Genomic DNA, 19,149 nt, shown 5'->3' on the forward strand with positions numbered 1-19,149 from the left:
GACTTAGGGCTCGTTTAGGTCGCTGGCAGGTGGGCCCAGTCAACGGACACATCAGCCTGGTCAACTCCGACGTGTGGGGTCGGTCAAAGTGTGACGGGGCCAGGTCAAACTGACCTATGGGGCCCACAAAATTAGTACTAATCTAAACAGAGAGGTTAAACTAATTAATTAGGCACGGGGGCCCACTTGGCAGTGGCTCTAGTGGGTGATTAGCGGGGTGTTTACGCCCTAACCAAGTGGCCACGTCGGCGAGTGACGCCGGCGACCACGGCGACGGCGAGACCTCGCCGGAGTTGCTCGGGACGGCGCTACGGCCCGCGGCTGGTCGCGCTGAGGGCACCAAGAGGAAGCCCGTGCTCCCGCGCATCTAGGGGGACCCACGAGAGGGCGTGGGGTGGCCGGAGTTGAGCGCGGCATCGACCCCGGCGGCGGCCGGAGCTCGGGGGTTCGCGGGACCGGCGCTGCGGTGTGCAAACAAGACGGTGGTCGTGCTAGTTTTACTCTACGGGACGCAACGAGTGCAACGGACGCAGGCGTGGGACCAAAAGGTCACCGGAGCTTCACCGGCGACGAGCCCGTGCGGCGGAGCGTCTCGGCTCCGGCGGATTTGATAGCTACGCGGTGCAACCGAGGCAGGGGAGAGAGGGGAAAGATTCCAGTGCTCACGGTGAACTCGCAGAGCAGACTGGTGGGCTCGGGGATGGCTTGATGACGACGAATCAACGACGGCGATCTCGGGCGGCCGGAGATGGAGAAGACGGCGTGGGCGGCGATGCAGGGCTCCCGGCGTTGCGTAGCTCCATGGAGAGGTCGGGGGCGTCGAGGCGGAGCTCCTGGGTGCATCGGCGAGGCTAGGGGTGCACGGTGGCTGCGGCAATCAGCGTCGGTGGCGGCGGCTGCGCTCGGCACGAGAGGGAGAGAGAAACAGAGGAGGGGGAGAGCTCGGGAGAGAGTGAGGGGCGGTCGGGGAGGCCGCGTGTCGACGTCCAGGGCGTCCAGAGCGTCGGGGGAGAGCGGTAAGCAGGAGCTGGCGAGGCGCGTGGCCAGCACGCGGCGGGCACGCGCTCGTCCTCCTGTCCAGGGAGGAAGACGACAGGGAGGCTGTGGTGGTGGGCTGGGCCGGCCACTTGGGCCGCCAGGTAAGCCCAGGTGAGATTCCTTCTCTCTCTCTGCTTTCTGTTTTATATTTCTGTTTTTCTATTTTGTTCTGTTTTGTTTTGGTTTAGTAAAAATACTAAACCATTTTATAAAATCCTGAAAATAATTATGTGGCTAGAACTAAAATATACCAAACCACATAAAATGTTCCAGAATTATTGGACATATATTAATTATATATAAAATATAAATCCAATGCAATTAGTTATTGAATTAATTCAAATGGCCAAAACAAATATTTCTGTGACTCCAAAAATATTGGTTTGAATTTTACCTCTTGCCAATATTTCCAGAGGATAACAAGAACATTTTCTTGGACTTATTTGAAGCAATTTTTATCTTGATCATTTTTTAAAGAATTCTGAGGCTTTGAAAATTCCTCAATTCAAATTTCATTTGAATTTAAACATGATGCAGCAACCAAGCTAGTCCAAGGCCAGGGTAAAGCTAGGGATGTGACAACTCACCCCCACTAAACAAGAATCTCGTCTCGAGATTCAAGCGTAGGGTAGGATGAAGGGGAAACGCAAACTAGTATAATCTTCACGATCCAGGTTGCGCTTCGAATGAACGTCGATTCGATCACCATCATTGTCTCGAAGTCTTGCTCTGAGAAATCCTGCCAACATGACATGGAGAGAAGAAGGAGACTCTAGAAGGGTCGATCTTCTCGAAGATCGAACAACTCAGGATTAACTCACGGAATGAGACATAGCAACCTCTCTCGAGCTGAGACACTAAACATACATCCATGGGAATGGAGTGAAGCAGATGACGAAGGTTCACTAGGTAGACAACAATTTCACGCTTAAGAGGGTGGCAAACGATTGTCAACGTAGCGAGGAGTTGAGTTGCCATGATACCACGACGAAACATCCTGGAGGAGGGTGATTCGTAGATTATTATCTTAAGTGGCAAAAAGAATTACTTTTGATATAGAGATCATTGAGACTCTCTATATCAGCATGAGGCAATTCACAACGATCGTTTGGAGGGGGTCGGTAGAATGGCACATTGGTGGTGCAAGCTGGGAACAAAATGCAAATGCTGGAATGATTCTGGTAACTGGGGAAGAACCCAACAACAGAGAGTGAATTCTATGTTTGAAAAGATCATAGCATTGCCGAGGAAACTGAGAGCAATCTCGGTTAGTGCCGATGATAACACGTAGCGCTTGTGCGTGCTCTCAAGAACTTGAGCATTTCCACATTCATCAAGGTTTTACCAACATCCGTGTCAAGGATCCTGGCAACACAACTTGCTACCATGATGAATGGTGATGGAGGATGCAGATGCAAAGGAAGATAATACCTTCTCAGATTTCACCTTAGCGAGGCCAAGGAAATAAAATATGGATGATCGACCGAGAGACATTTAGCACTCCGCTTCTAATGTTCTCCTTGATGTGCTAGGGTAACCCATTCATAGATATGGTTTGATATCTGGAACATCAAGTAAAGGTCGGACTTCGGGAGCAATAGAATCCATAAGGAACAGTTACGGAGGTAAATCCTACGAAATCCTTATGGGGAGGTGGCTAACTTCCTCAACCAAGATACTACCATAATAGGTCTTCCGGCTGGGTGTGTTGGCCACGACATCCACTTTACCGGTTATCGAGGGACCAATATTATAGTTCTTGGGAAATGTTCCAACCATCATATCTGCCTGAGACTCAGATCTGGTTGGTGTCAGGATATTCCAGACTCATCGAGTCTAGGAAGAAAAATGGAAGTTTGCAACACAAATCGACGAGATGACGTTGCGAGATTCTCGGGAAATGAACTACGATAGTAAGCTCCAAAACATGAGCTGGTTCTGCTACAAACATGTGAACACGTTGTTCCAGACAAGCATGCCCACATGGTAGTCTTACAATAAAACACTACCGAGTTCTGGTTGGGAGCCATCATCGAGGATATCGAAGTTCTTTCATAAGTCCGGATTAGCTCTTACGAAGATACTCCTTCTCCTTGAACAAATCAGTCGGTGGCTTGATGTGCTAGGATACACATATGGAATGAAGATGATCAGTCTATCAAACCACAGAATACTTCGCACGTGCATAACTGACTTGGGATGGTTCCAGAGGAGGCAAAAACATGCTTTCTCGAATTCACGTCGGCAACTTACATCAAATGCACATGAATCAAAGGAAGTCACTTCTTTTATCCAAACATATACTTCATGAACGGGGCATGAAGAAAATGCTTTCAAAAGTTTCCAACACTAACTTAATGTTCAACAACATCATGGAGGAGATAAGAATGTTGTCAATGGGCTCAACAACAACTCATCGGAATTTCCATATCACTGGACTTCCACCATCGTGTGAACACGGTGATAGCATTGGTCAGCCCCAAAAGATATAATGGTGTATGCTCGAGGGATCAACCACGAGTAAGACAACATTACGAACACCGTTGGTTCTGACTTGATTTGACGGTAGCCCACACTCAAATCAAAGGATTGATAAGACAATAGGTCCAGCAACTGATCACAGGGACCAATCGATGAAGATATCATCTTTCTTCAACACACACTACACAAGAATATCCCTTTGGAACGAACTAAGTCAGGCAAGCTTTTATCTTCCAACCCTCCAAGTTATTGTTTAGCTTAACCAACTAGCTCAGGGATATCTAACACCGATTCTTGGAGAGAAGGTGGTTCACAAGAAACCAACTTGATCACGAGCTCAACATAGCGGTCAGGTGACAACCTGGTAATACTTCTGAGAAGATATTCAGAAAATCACGAGCCACCGATATGTTACTAAGCTCGAGAACAATCTTGCTTTTCAGGGCAAGATGATATGATCAAATGAGCGAGGACTTGACAAATCCTAACTCATCAATCAAAGAGTGCACCAGGAAATAAGGACTAGGTAGCACGATCAATCTTAGAATGATGATTCAATAACCAACATACTAAGAATAAAATTATTATCCTTTAACTACCAAGCAACGAGGTTGCTAGGAGTATTGATTCCACACCTCACAATTCATTTGTCGGTATTCCGGTTGCATCAACACGGAACCGAGGAATGAAAAAGGATGGCGAGAAGTATCACTATGTCAAGAATTCACAAAAGGTGGTGCAATTCTCATGAAATTCCTGTCATAAAGAAGGTAATACTTCAGGGTAGAGCAGACCAGAAGCTGGATTGGCATTTTGATCTGCGGAGCACAACTTCTTTGACCCAATCCTGGATATGGGAGAGGTACTGGAGTTTCTTTCTCCTAGTCATCCTGAATAGAATGGCTTGACGGACCACAAGAATGATAGGCATCGATGAACGATTGCATGCATACCCTTGGTATCAATTGATAGACGAGGGTTAGAATGCAACTAAAGAGAGCAACTCAAAGGAACATGCGATTTTCTGAGTTGTGGATGCATGGTTAGCATGTCGAACGAGTTCCACATGTTTCTTTCGGATAACCCATGCAGAAAAGTAGAACTGGCAGAGTTACAATGTAGAATCGAGAACCCATCGAGAGCACTCTGATTGTGATCTTTCGATCAGCGAGGAACATCTGCCATAAGCGGTTCATAGTATTTGGAAGAAAGGAATACCACGAACATCGAGGACTATCGCAAAGGTTACTAATATCCTAAAGGAACTAGCAAACACTATCAACATGAAATAAGTAGGGTGGATCTCGGGTTCAAAAACCCAGGAACAGAATGCCTACTAACTAATAACATCACGGGATGCTTTCGAGAATAAAAGCCAGAATCATCACACTGGGATCACAAAACATTGCTAGATTACTAGGTGACTCGCTAAGACACCTAGGGTCATAGTAGTAGCTCCAACATAATGTCAAGGCAATAGAATACCTCAACTCAACAATTAGTGTGATTGAGCTGGCATAAAGGAACATCGAAACCAGAGGGAAAGGATTTTGCAAATGCATCAGACTATTTAGAAACCTGGAATGACTCGGACAGCATAACGGCTGTAAATGCTCAGAAAAGATTTGAGACATTCACAAAAATGGTGGCATAACCACTCAGAAGCACAATATCAAGGTCTCGAGATCAATAATTAACATACGGAAGTAGAAACTGAACTCAAGCTTAAATCCAACAATCTTATAAGTCTACGGATTAGTAACACGTGATCCTGATAGGAAGAAGGGAAAGCCTAGTTCTTAACCCCGTAGGAAAGATAAGATGACTCAGATCAGAAGGCCATGAGGTATAAGGAGTAAAAAGAGCCTTACGTTCCATCCCACAATCAATTCCCTTATATAACTAAAGAATTTCTAGACTCAACTTCGACCAGTTTGGCTTGGTAATCCTACAGGCAGTCAAGCTCTGATACCAGCGCTGTCAGGACCCCGACTCAATGCCACATCGATCTAGCATGTAACACCTCATATCACTTTGCGGCCTCACGCACGGTATTCCCACGGGTGTCGCCTTACCTTAGCCCGGGACCGTTTGCGCCTTTTGGCACACGTATATGACAGTGTCGCTAGCATCCATATGATAAGGAGCCCGGGCTGACATGGCTAGTCGTAAACCCAAAGTGGCACAGACTTACAGGGACAGGCATCCATGACCCAGCATCGAACGTGTCGGTCATCAGCAAATGGATCCAGGATGTAGCACTGGGCTAGCAGGACTCCGGTGAACCAGGCTGTAGCGGGCTAGCAGGACTCCGGTATTCATCGCGTGACATTTCCCCGAAGGGACAGACACAGGAACGAAGAAGGACACATGCCGGCCAGCCTAAGTGTTCCGGAGCAGTAGCAAGCTACCATGGCTCGTTGGAAACACTAGGAGACATTTCCCGGTAAGAGAGGCTACTAAAGATAAACAACTAGATGGTCAGATCCCACACATACCAAGCATTTCAATAACATACACACAATATGCTCGATATGTGCAAACACAACATGGCATCACAACATGACTCTACGACTCAAGTATTTAATCAATAGGCTCCGAGGAGCGAGATATTACAAACATGGGTCTCACGACCCAACAATCAGAGCATACAAGTCAAAGCACAAGCGGAAGCTATCATGTCTGAGTACAGACATCTATAAATGAAAAAGGCTGAGAAGCCTGACTATCTATCAGATCCTGCCGAGGGCACAAGATCGTAGCTGAGGTATCAAGCTAAACGTCGAAGTCCACGTGGAACTACTAGCGAGACCGAAGTCTCTCTGCAAAAACATAAAATAGGCAAACGTGAGTACAAATGTACCCAGCAAGACTTACATCAGAACTATCTACATATGCATCATTATCAACAAAGGGGATGGTAGGGTTTGACTGCAGCAAGCCAGCTTTGACTCGGTGGCTATCCTGAACTACGACTGCAAGTAACTCTTTTGAAGTGGCGCACACGAGTCCACATATTCACCAACCAATACACCACTATGGATCCGCTCCCGTCTCCCTACGAGAACGCCATCCATAGCACTCACTCTTATCTTGCGTATTTTAGAGTATCCACTTTCACTTGTCTATGAACTATGCAAGGGGTCCACGTTTCCATATCCGAGGAATCCGGCTATTCGAATAGATGATGTTAACCCTGCAGGGGTGTACTTCTTCACACACGCTCCCGCCACTTACCGCCCTGTACACGTCATGTACCTCGGCAACCTTCAAGCGGAAACCGGGCGAGGGAGTCGGCCATGACCTGACTAACCGAACAAGTCTCTAGTCCAGGTTTATCGCCTATTCGGGTTCCATCCGCAAGGAGATCCGGCCGGGGTGTCGCTCACGGCCCCAAACGATGTGTGCAGGGTTCCCAAGCCCACCAACCGGGTGCCACTTGGTACACCGTGCCACGGTGCCTAGTCTGTCCCAAGCCCACCTGTACCGGGTGCCACTTGGTAGACTACTAACACTACCTACAAACACCAGAAACTAGTTGCAACTCCTGGACAGAGATCATGTTGATTAATAAGTCGAGAGGGGCACTTAAGCATTCCAATGTGTGGTAGTAGCTGGTCATGGATCACAAACACAGAACTAAGTTCCTGAGGACGGCTGCAATGAGACAACCCACCATGTACTCCTACATGGCCTCTCACCGCTACCTTTACCAAAACGTGTTCACACACTTAGCTCACACACATGGGGACATGTTCACACGCCTCTGATTCATCCCCGATGAATCAGACCTGACTCAACTCTAAGCAGTAGCAGGCATGACAAACACGCATGAATGAGTAGGCACAACAGGGCTCAAACAACTCCTACTCATACTAGTGGGTTTCATCTATTTACTGTGGAATGACAGGTCATGCAAAGGATAAAGGGGTTCAGCTACCGGAGCAAGTAACAGATGAATCGGTGTTGTCCTAATGCAGTAAAAGAGAGCAGGAGCGAGAGAGTAGGATTGTATCGGAATGAACAAGGGGGTTTTGCTTGCCTGGCACTTCTGAAGATAACATTGAGTCTTCATCAGTGTCAACGATCACATCATCGGTATCACGTCTATCGAGAGGGGACAAATACCGGCAACACAGAAAGGAACACAATCAATGCAATGCATAATATGATGCATGATCATGACATGGCAAAATGAATGTGTTTTGAGCTAATGCAACTAGCAACAGATTAAATGAAGTTGGTTTGAATACAAAATTCAAATTCAAACTCCATATGTGATTATTTAAATGCCCTTTATATGATTTGTGCTAAACAGCACCTATAAGTTGTTCTAACATGCATGAAAATGGTACAGATGGATTCCTTGAATTTTTCTGATAATTTTTCATATATAATTTATTTAATTTGGAGTTACGGTTAATTTTCTATGATTTTTAGAAGTTTTAGGCATTTTCTGAAATTTCAGAATTAAATTAAATCCAGAAAATGAGTTATGACATCAGCACTGCGTCATGCTTGCATCAGCAAGTCAACAGGGCTGCCCCGGGTCAAACCTGACCAGGGGGTCCCATTAGTCAGTGACTTAGGGCTCGTTTAGGTCGCTGGCAGGTGGGCCCAGTCAACGGACACATCAGCCTGGTCAACTCCGACGTGTGGGGTCGGTCAAAGTGTGACGGGGCCAGGTCAAACTGACCTATGGGGCCCACAAAATTAGTACTAATCTAAACAGAGAGGTTAAACTAATTAATTAGGCACGGGGGCCCACTTGGCAGTGGCTCTAGTGGGTGATTAGCGGGGTGTTTACGCCCTAACCAAGTGGCCACGTCGGAGAGTGACGCCGGCGACCACGGCGACGGCGAGACTTCGCCGGAGTTGCTCGGGACGGCGCTACGGCCCGCGGCTGGTCGCGCTGAGGGCACCAAGAGGAAGCCCGTGCTCCCGCGCATCTAGGGGGACCCACGAGAGGGCGTGGGGTGGCCGGAGTTGAGCGCGGCATCGACCCCGGCGGCGGCCGGAGCTCGGGGGTTCGCGGGACCGGCGCTGCGGTGTGCAAACAAGACGGTGGTCGCGCTAGTTTTACTCTACGGGATGCAACGAGTGCAACGGACGCAGGCGTGGGACCAAAAGGTCACCGGAGCTTCACCGGCGACGAGCCCGTGCGGCGGAGCGTCTCGGCTCCGGCGGATTTGATAGCTACGCGGTGCAACCGAGGCAGGGGAGAGAGGGGAAAGATTCCGGTGCTCACGGTGAACTCGCAGAGCAGACTGGTGGGCTCGGGGATGGCTTGATGACGATGAATCAACGACGGCGATCTCGGGCGGCCGGAGATGGAGAAGACGGCGTGGGCGGCGATGCAGGGCTCCCGGTGTTGCGTAGCTCCATGGAGAGGTCGGGGGCGTCGAGGCGGAGCTCCTGGGTGCATCGGCGAGGCTAGGGGTGCACGGTGGCTGCGGCAATCGGCGTCGGTGGCGGCGGCTGCGCTCGGCACGAGAGGGAGAGAGAAACAGAGGAGGGGGAGAGCTCGGGAGAGAGTGAGGGCGGTCGGGAGGCCGCGTGTCGACGTCCAGGGCGTCCAGAGCGTCGGGGGAGAGCGGTAAGCAGGAGCTGGCGAGGCGCGTGGCCAGCGCGCGGCGGGCACGCGCTCGTCCTCCTGTCCAGGGAGGAAGACGACAGGGAGGCTGTGGTGGTGGGCTGGGCCGGACACTTGGGCCGCCAGGTAAGCCCAGGTGAGATTCCTTCTCTCTCTCTGCTTTCTGTTTTATATTTCTGTTTTTCTATTTTGTTCTGTTTTGTTTTGGTTTAGTAAAAATACTAAACCATTTTATAAAATCCTGAAAATAATTATGTGGCTAGAACTAAAATATACCAAACCACATAAAATGTTCCAGAATTATTGGACATATATTAATTATATATAAAATATAAATCCAATGCAATTAGTTATTGAATTAATTCAAATGGCCAAAACAAATATTTCTGTGACTCCAAAAATATTGGTTTGAATTTTACCTCTTGCCAATATTTCCAGAGGATAACAAGAACATTTTCTTGGACTTATTTGAAGCAATTTTTATCTTGATCATTTTTTTTAAAGGATTCTGAGGCTTTGAAAATTCCTCAATTCAAATTTCATTTGAATTTAAACATGATGCAGCAACCAAGCTAGTCCAAGGCCAGGGTAAAGCTAGGGATGTGACATACGGTATCCAGGAGTTACACGATCTCATGGTCGAAGGAAGAGATACTTGACATTGGAAAAGCTCTAGCAAACGAACTAACCGACCTTTGTGCTATGCTTAGGATTGGGTCTTGTCCATCACATCATTCTCCTAATGTTGTGATCCCGTTATCAACGACATCGAATGTCCATAGCCAGGAAACCATGACTATCTGTTGATCACAACGAGCTAGTCAACTAGAGGCTTACTAGGGACATATTGTGGTCTATGTATTCACACGTGTATTACGATTTCCGGATAATACAGTTATGGCATGAATAAAAGACTATTATCATGAACAAAGAAATATAATAATAACACTTTTATTATTTCCTCTAGGGCATATTTCCAACAGTCTCCTACTTGCACTAGAGTCACTAATCTAGTTACATTGTGATGAATCGAACACCCATAGAGTTCTGGTGTTGATCATGTTTTGCTCGCGAGAGAGGTTTAGTCAACGGATCTGCGACATTCAGATCCGTATGTACTTTGCAAATTTCTATGTCTCCATCTTGAACATTTTCATGGATGGAGTTGAAACGACGCTTGATGTGCCTGGTCTTCTTGTGAAACCTGGGCTCCTTGGCAAGGGCAATAGCTCCAGTGTTGTCACAGAAGAGTTTGATTGGCCCCGACGCATTGAGTATGACTCCTAGGTCGGCGATGAACTCCTTCACCCAAATAGCTTCATGCGCTGCCTCCGAGGCTGCCATGTACTCCGCTTCACATGTAGATCCCGCCACGACACTCTGCTTGCAGCTGCACCAGCTTACTGCTCCACCATTCAACATATACACGTATCCGGTTTGTGACTTAGAGTCATCCAGATCTGTGTCGAAGCTAGCGTCGACGTAACCCTTTACGACGAGCTCTTCGTCACCTCCATAAACGAGAAACATGTCCTTTGTCCTTTTCAGGTACTTCAGGATATTCTTGACCACTGTCCAGTGTTCCTTGCCGGGATTACTCTGGTATCTTGCTACCAAACTTACGGCAAGTTTTACATCAGGTCTGGTACACAGCATGGCATACATAATAGATCCTATGGCTGAAGCATCGGGGATGACACTCATCTCTTCTTTATCTTTTGCCGTGGTCGGTGACTGAGCTGAGCTCAATCTCACACCTTGTAACATAGGCAAGAACCCTTTCTTGGACTCATCCATTTTGAACTTTTTCAAAATCTTATCAAGATATGTGCTTTGTGAAAGACCTATGAGGCGTCTCGATCTATCTCTATAGATCTTGATGCCTAATATATAAGCAGCTTCTCCAAGGTCCTTCATTGAAAAACATTTGTTCAAGTAGGCCTTAATGCTGTCCAGAAATTCTATATTATTTCCCATCAAGAGTATGTCATCTACATATAATATGAGAAATGCTACAGAGCTCCCACTCACTTTCTTGTAAACGCAGGCTTCTCCATAAGTCTGCATAAACCCAAACGCTTTGATCATCTCATCAAAGCGAATATTCCAACTCCGAGATGCTTGCACCAGCCCATAAATGGATCGCTGGAGCTTGCATACTTTGTTAGCGTTCTTAGGATCGACAAAACCTTCCGGCTGCATCATATACAGCTCTTCCTTAAGATGCCCGTTAAGGAATGCCGTTTTGACGTCCATCTGCCATATCTCATAATCATAGTATGCGGCAATTGCTAACATGATTCAGACGGACTTAAGCTTCGCTACGGGAGAGAATGTCTCGTCGTAGTCAATCCCTTGAACTTGTCGATAACCCTTAGCGACAAGTCGAGCTTTATAGATGGTGACATTACCATCCGTGTCCGTCTTCTTCTTAAAGATCCATTTGTTTTCTATCGCTTGCCGATCATCGGGCAAGTCAGTCAAAGTCCATACTTTGTTTTCATACATGGATTCTATCTCGGATTTCATGGCTTCTAGCCATTTGTTGGAATCTGGGCCCGCCATCGCTTCTTCATAGTTCGAAGGTTCACCGTTGTCTAACAACATGATTTCCAGGACAGGGTTGCCGTACCACTCTGGTGCGGAACGTGTCCTTGTGGACCTACGAAGTTCAGTAGCAACTTGATCCAAAGTACCTTGATCATCATCATTAGTTTCCTCTTTAGTTGGTGTGGGCATCACAGGAACATTTTCCTGAGCTGCACCACTTTCCCGTTCGAGAGGTAGTACTTCATCGAGTTCTACTTTCCTCCCACTTACTTCTTTCGAGAGAAACTCTTTTTCCAGAAAGCATCCGTTCTTGGCAACAAAGATCTTGCCCTCGGATCTTAAGTAGAAGGTATACCCTACAGTTTCCTTAGGGTATCCTATGAAGACGCATTTTTCCGACTTGGGTTCGAGCTTTTCAGGTTGAAGTTTCTTGACATAAGCATCGCATCCCCAAACTTTTAGAAACGATAGCTTAGGTTTCTTCCCAAACCATAATTCATACGGTGTCGTCTCAACGGATTTAGACGGTGCCCTATTTAAAGTGAATGTAGCTGTCTCTAGAGCGTATCCCCAAAATCATAGCGGTAAATCGGTAAGAGACATCATAGACCGCACCATATCCAATAGAGTGCGATTACGACGTTCGGACACACCGTTTCGCTGAGGTGTTCCAGGCGGCGTGAGTTGTGAAACGATTCCACATTTCCTTAAGTGTGTGCCAAATTCGTGACTTAAATATTCTCCTCCACGATCTGATCGTAGGAATTTTATCTTTCGGTCACGTTGATTCTCCACCTCATTCTGAAATTCCTTGAACTTTTCAAAGGTCTCAGATTTGTGTTTCAGTAAGTAGACATACCCATATCTACTTAAGTCATCAGTGAGAGTGAGAACATAACGATATCCTCCGCGAGCCTCAACGCTCATTGGACCGCACACATCGGTATGTATGATTTCCAACAAGTTGGTTGCTCGCTCCATTGTTTCGGAGAACGGAGTCTTGGTCATTTTTCCCATGAGGCATGGTTCGCATGTGTCAAATGATTCATAATCAAGAGACTCCAAAAGTCCATCAGCATGGAGCTTCTTCATGCGCTTCACACCAATGTGACCAAGGCGGCAGTGCCACAAGTATGTGGGACTATCGTTATCAACTTTACATCTTTTGGCATCTACACTATGAACATGTGTAATATTACGCTCGAGATTCATTAAGAATAAACCATTGACCATCGGAGCATGACCATAAAACATATCTCTCATATAAATCGAACAACCATTATTCTCATACTTAAATGAGTAGCCATCTCGTATTAAACGAGATCCAGATACAATGTTCATGCTCAAACTTGGCACTAAATAACAATTATTAAGGTTCAAAACTAATCCCGTAGGTAAATGTAGAGGCAGCGTGCCGACGGCGATCACATCGACTCTGGAACCATTCCCGACGCGCATCGTCACCTCGTCCTTCGCCAGTCTCTGTTTATTCCGCAGCTCCTGCTGTGAGTTACAAATATGAGCAACGACACCGGTATCAAATACCCAGGAGTTACTACGAGTACTGGTAAGGTACACATCAATTACATGTATATCAAATATACCTTTGGTGTTGCCGGCCTTCTTATCCGCTAAGTATTTGGGGCAGTTCCGCTTCGAGTGACCCTTCCCCTTGCAATAAAAGCACTCAGTCTCAGGCTTGGGTCCATTCTTTGACTTCTTCCCGGCAACTGGCTTACCGGGCGCGGCAACCTCTTTGCCGTCCTTCTTGAAGTTCTTTTTACCCTTGCCCTTCTTGAACTTAGTGGTCTTATTGACCATCAACACTTGATGTTCTTTGTTGATTTCAACCTCTGCTGACTTCAGCATAGAAAATACTTCAGGAATGGTCTTTACCATCCCCTGCATATTGTAGTTCATCACAAAGCTCTTGTAGCTTGGTGGGAGCGACTGAAGGATTCTGTCAATGACTGCCTCATCAGGGGGGTTAATATTCAGCTGGGTCATATGGTTGTGCAACCCAGACATCTTGAGTATGTGCTCACTGACAGAACTATTTTCCTCCATCTTACAACTATAGAACTTGTCGGAGATGTCATATCTCTCGACCCGGGCGTGAGCTTGAAAAACTAGTTTCAGCTCTTCGAATATCTCATATGCTCCGTGATGCTCAAAACGCTTTTGGAGCCCCGGTTCTAAGCTGTAAAGCATGCCGCACTGAACGAGGGAGTAATCATCAGCACGAGACTGCCAAGCATTCATAATGTCTTGGTTCTCTGGGACGGGAGCGTCACCTAGCGGTCCTTCTAGGACATATTGTTTCCTGGCAGCTATGAGGATGATCCTCAGGTTTCGGACCCAGTCCGTATAGTTGCTGCCATCATCTTTCAGCTTGGTTTTCTCTAGGAACACGTTGAAGTTCATGTTGACATGAGCGTTGGCCATTTGATCTACAAGACATATTTGCAAAGGTTTTAGACTAAGTTCATGATAATTAAGTTCTAATCAAATTATGAACTCCCACTTAGATTAGACATCCCTCTAGTCATCTAAGTGTTACACGATCCGAGTCGACTAGCCCGTGTCCGATCATCACGTGAGACGGACTAGTCATCGTCGGTGAACATCTTCATGTTGATCGTATCTTCCATACGACTCGTGTTCGACCTTTCGGTCTCCGTGTTCCGAGGCCATGTCTGCACATGCTAGGCTCGTCAAGTTAACCCTAAGTGTTTTCGCTGTGTAAAACTGTCTTACACCCGTTGTATGTGAACGTAAGAATCCATCACACCCGATCATCACGTGGTGCTTAGAAGCGACGAACTGTAGCAACGGTGCACAGTTAGGGGAGAACACTTCTTGAAATTTTGTAAGGGATCATCTTATTTACTACCGTCGTCCTAAGTAAACAAGATGCATAAAACATAATAAACATCACATGCAATTATATAAAGTAGTGACATGATATGGCCAATATCATATAGCTCCTTTGATCTCCATCTTCGGGGCTCCATGATCATCTTGTCACCGGCATGACACCATGATCTCCATCATCATGATCTCCATCATCGTGTCTTCATGAAGTTGTCACGCCAACGACTACTTCTACTTCTATGACTAACGCGTTTAGCAATAAAGTAAAGTAAGTTACATGGCGTTCTTCAATGACACGCAGGTCATACAAAAATAAAGACAACTCCTATGGCTCCTGCCGGTTGTCATACTCATCGACATGCAAGTCGTGAATCCTATTACAAGAACATGATCTCATACATCACAATTCATCATTCATCACAACTTCTGGCCATATCACATCACATGATCAATCGCTGCAAAAACAAGTTAGACGTCCTCTAATTGTTGTTGCATCTTTTACGTGGCTGCAATTGGGTTCTAGCAAGAACGTTTTCTTACCTACGAATAACCACAACGTGATTTTGTCAACTTCTATTTACCCTTCATAAGGGCCCTTTTCATCGAATCCGCTCCAACTAAAGTGGGAGAGACAGACACCCGCCAGCCACCTTATGCAACTAGTGCATGTTAATCGGTGGAACCGGTCTCACGTAAGCGTACGTGTAAGGTTGGTCCGGGCCGCTTCATCCCACAATACCGCTGAAGCAAGAAAAGACTAGTAGAGGCAAGCAAGTTGACAAGATCCACGCCCACAACAAAATTGTGTTCTACTCGTGCAAAGAGAACTACGCATAGACCTAGCTCATGATGCCACTGTTGGGGAACGTTGCAGAAAATTAAAATTTTTCCTACGGTTTCACCAAGATCCATCTATGAGTTCATCTAAGCAACGAGTCAAGGGAGAGAGTTTGCATCTACATACCACTTGTAGATCACGAGCGGAAGCTTGTCAAGGGGATGGTGATGATGGAGTCGTACTCGAACGTGATTCGGATCACCGATGTCCAAGTGCTGAACGGACAGCACCTCCGCGTTCAACACACGTACGGGACGGCAGACGTCTCCTCCGTCTTGATCCAGCAAGGAGGAAGGAGAGGTTGAGGAAGGCAGCTCCAACGGCAGCACGACGGTGTGGTGCAGTTGGTGCAGCAGTATTCCGACAGGGCTTCGCCAAGCACGTACGGAGGAGGAGAGGTGTTGGGGAGGGGAGGGGCTGCGCCTTGAGTTGTGGTGTATTGCAGCCCTCCCCTCACCCCTCTATATATAGGGGAAAGGGCAAGGGGGGCCGGCCCTCTAGGGAAAACCCTAGGGGGGGCGGCGGCCAAGGGGTGGGGGGCTTGCCCCCCAAGCAAGGGGGGTGCGCCCCCTTTAGGGTTTCCCCCCGAACCCTAGGCGCATGGGCCCAAGGGGGGGGCCAGCCCTGGGGCCCCAAGCCCAAGTGGCCCCCCGGGAGGGGTGGCCCCTCCCGGTGGACCCCCGAACCCTTCCGGTGGTCCCGGTACAATACCGGTATGACCCCGAAACTTTCCGGTGCCCGTTTAACAACTTCCCATATATAAAACTTTACCTCCGGACCATTCCGGAACTCCTCGTGACGTTCGGGATCTCATCCGGGACTCCGAACAACATTCCGGTAATCACATACTTGTCTTCCTAATAACCCTAGCGTCACCGAACCTTAAGTGTGTAGACCCTACGGGTTCGGGAGACATGCAGACATGACCGAGACTCTCCGGTCAATAACCAACAGCGGGATCTGGATACCCATGTTGGCTCCCACATGCTCCTCGATGAAGTCATCGGATGAACCACGATGTCGAGGATTCGATCAAACCCCATATACAATTCCCTTTGTCAATCGGTACGTTACTTGCCCGAGACTCGATCGTCGGTATCCCAATACCTTGTTCAGTCTCGTTACCGGCAAGTCACTTTACTCGTACCGTAATGCATGATCCCGTGGCCAACACCTTGGTCACCTTGAGCTCATTATGATGATGCATTACCGAGTGGGCCCAGAGATACCTCTCCGTCATACGGAGTGACAAATCCCAGTCTCGATCCATGTCAACCCAATAGACACTTTCGGAGATACCTGTAGTGCACCTTTATAGTCACCCAGTTACGTTGTGACGTTTGATACACCCAAAGCATTCCTACGGTATCCAGGAGTTACACGATCTCATGGTCGAAGGAAGAGATACTTGACATTGGAAAAGCTCTAGCAAACGAACTAACCGACCTTTGTGCTATGCTTAGGATTGGGTCTTGTCCATCACATCATTCTCCTAATGTTGTGATCCCGTTATCAACGACATCCAATGTCCATAGCCAGGAAACCATGACTATCTGTTGATCACAACGAGCTAGTCAACTAGAGGCTTACTAGGGACATATTGTGGTCTATGTATTCACACGTGTATTACGATTTCCGGATAATACAGTTATAGCATGAATAAAAGACTATTATCATGAACAAAGAAATATAATAATAACACTTTTATTATTGCCTCTAGGGCATATTTCCAACAATTCCTAGTCTTGCATTTAATACTAGCTTAGTTGTTGTATGATGGTCTTGTTTTTCTGGTCATGGGCATAGTTAAGTGTGACAATGATGCTGAGAACATTTGAGGTAACGATGTTGGAAGAACACTCATATTGCCATGACCCAAGTTGTATCTTTTACTAAGAGATGATATTGTCACAAGTCTATAGTCCATGAAACGGGAAGTTAACATATGCACAATTCGTTAGACCATGAGAGTATAGAGTCACTCCATACCGGATGATGCACTTTGGGGTTATTCTGATGTCAGTTGTAACAGGGTGATCATAACAGCATCTTGCATGTTCATCGGAAACATATGATGGGGAACTAGATAGATCGAGACTCGGATTTTGTTCCTGTGACGATGGAGAGATTTTTTTAGGGGCCTTCGGTGTGACGACATCTATCATCATCAGGTATAGTGAGAATGTATTTGACTCACGGGGATACTGATATATATCACCTCAGGTTTTGTAAATTATCGCAAAGCAAAATGAATATCATATGGTAGCTACAGGTCCAGTCGATAAACATTTGTGTGAGTATAGGGGTCAATATGGATGTCCATAGTTCCGCTATTGATCATTGGTCGAAAGTTTTTTCGGTCATGTATGTGTTTCACCAAACCTACAAGCTCACATACTTAAGAACCTTTGATTTGTTGAGTTCTAATTGAGTTGGGAGTATTGGAGTATATCACCAAAAAAATTTCGGAGATAACGGAAATTATTGTGCGAGAGAACCAGAAGTGTTTCGGGGAAATCAGAAGCAGTTCAGAGAAAACCAAATAAAACTGGATAGGTGTGAAAGATCTGGAGGATGTAATACTAGTATATGAGGGTTCCAGTATTTATATGGAGCCCCTCAGGATTATTCTAGGCACCGTGGGCTGCCCAAATAGACTAAAGCCTATTAGGGCGCAGCCACATAGGCCTAAAGGCCCATATATGTGGTGCCCCCCAAGCTAGAGGGTGGTGGGGCGGCACCCCCTTGGCCGTCGCCACAAGGGGAAGCCCCCTCCTCCAACTTGGCCTCGCCCCTCCACCTATATATACCCATGGGGCGCCCCCTACTGAGACACAAGTTCTCTCGCGATCTGCGGTGTCCCCCTCTCTAGTTCTCCACCATAGCTCTTCTCGCGAAGGGCTGCTCCTCCCTCCTTTTCTATTCTGGCATCATCAAGCCCCAGACGAGGAAGCACTGCCAGATCTCTGGTGTTGAACATGTGCAATGCACAGAGGGGCCGTACGTCCGGTTCTTGTTTGAGGGATCTGTTCGTGAGACTTCAAGAACACGATCTTCACAAACTCTTTTTCCGTTGCAACTTGTTGTTGGTAAAGATCTAACCTTGTATGTATGTCTTCATAGTGATCCTAGTTTTGTTTCATAGGACATTTTTTTCTATACTACGATGCCCAACAATATGAGGACCATGCTACAATGCCTTTTTTGGCCAAAATCATAATTATTGGAAGTTATTATGGCAAATCTGCTAGAGTTGCTCTTAGACGTGCCTCGTAAGTCTCTCATGTGCTTAGACCTGTGGAGGTAGTAATCGACATGTATGGTCACACAAGTTTTCCCACTACACAATCACATTGTGGGCCCCACGTAGGACGTACATTTTCTATTTTTTGTGAAATTTTCCAAAATTCTATAATTTCAAAATTTTGAAATATTTTTTGAAGTTCAAAATTTTGTAAGTTCAAAGTATTCTAAAAGATCAAATTTTGAAAGTGAAACGTTTGAAAATTATTTAAAAAAATTCAAATTACGATTGTCAAAATTTTGGAAGTTGAAAGACTTGGAGCAGTCGCGACGTCCATGATCGAGCTCGGCTGTTGGTCGTCCGCCTCTTGCACGCAACTCCAACGCACATCCGCTCTGGTGCTCACCTCCACGTCGATCGTCGGCTCCACGCTACCTTGCATGTGATTCGAACCGCCGCGTCATCGGTGGAAGCACCTCGCGACACCAATGGCCACTACGCCAGATCATGCGCCAGCTCCACCACATCCCG

Source organism: Triticum aestivum, chromosome 6A (assembly GCF_018294505.1).
Source record: "Triticum aestivum cultivar Chinese Spring chromosome 6A, IWGSC CS RefSeq v2.1, whole genome shotgun sequence".
Taxonomy (NCBI): Eukaryota; Viridiplantae; Streptophyta; class Magnoliopsida; order Poales; family Poaceae; genus Triticum; species Triticum aestivum.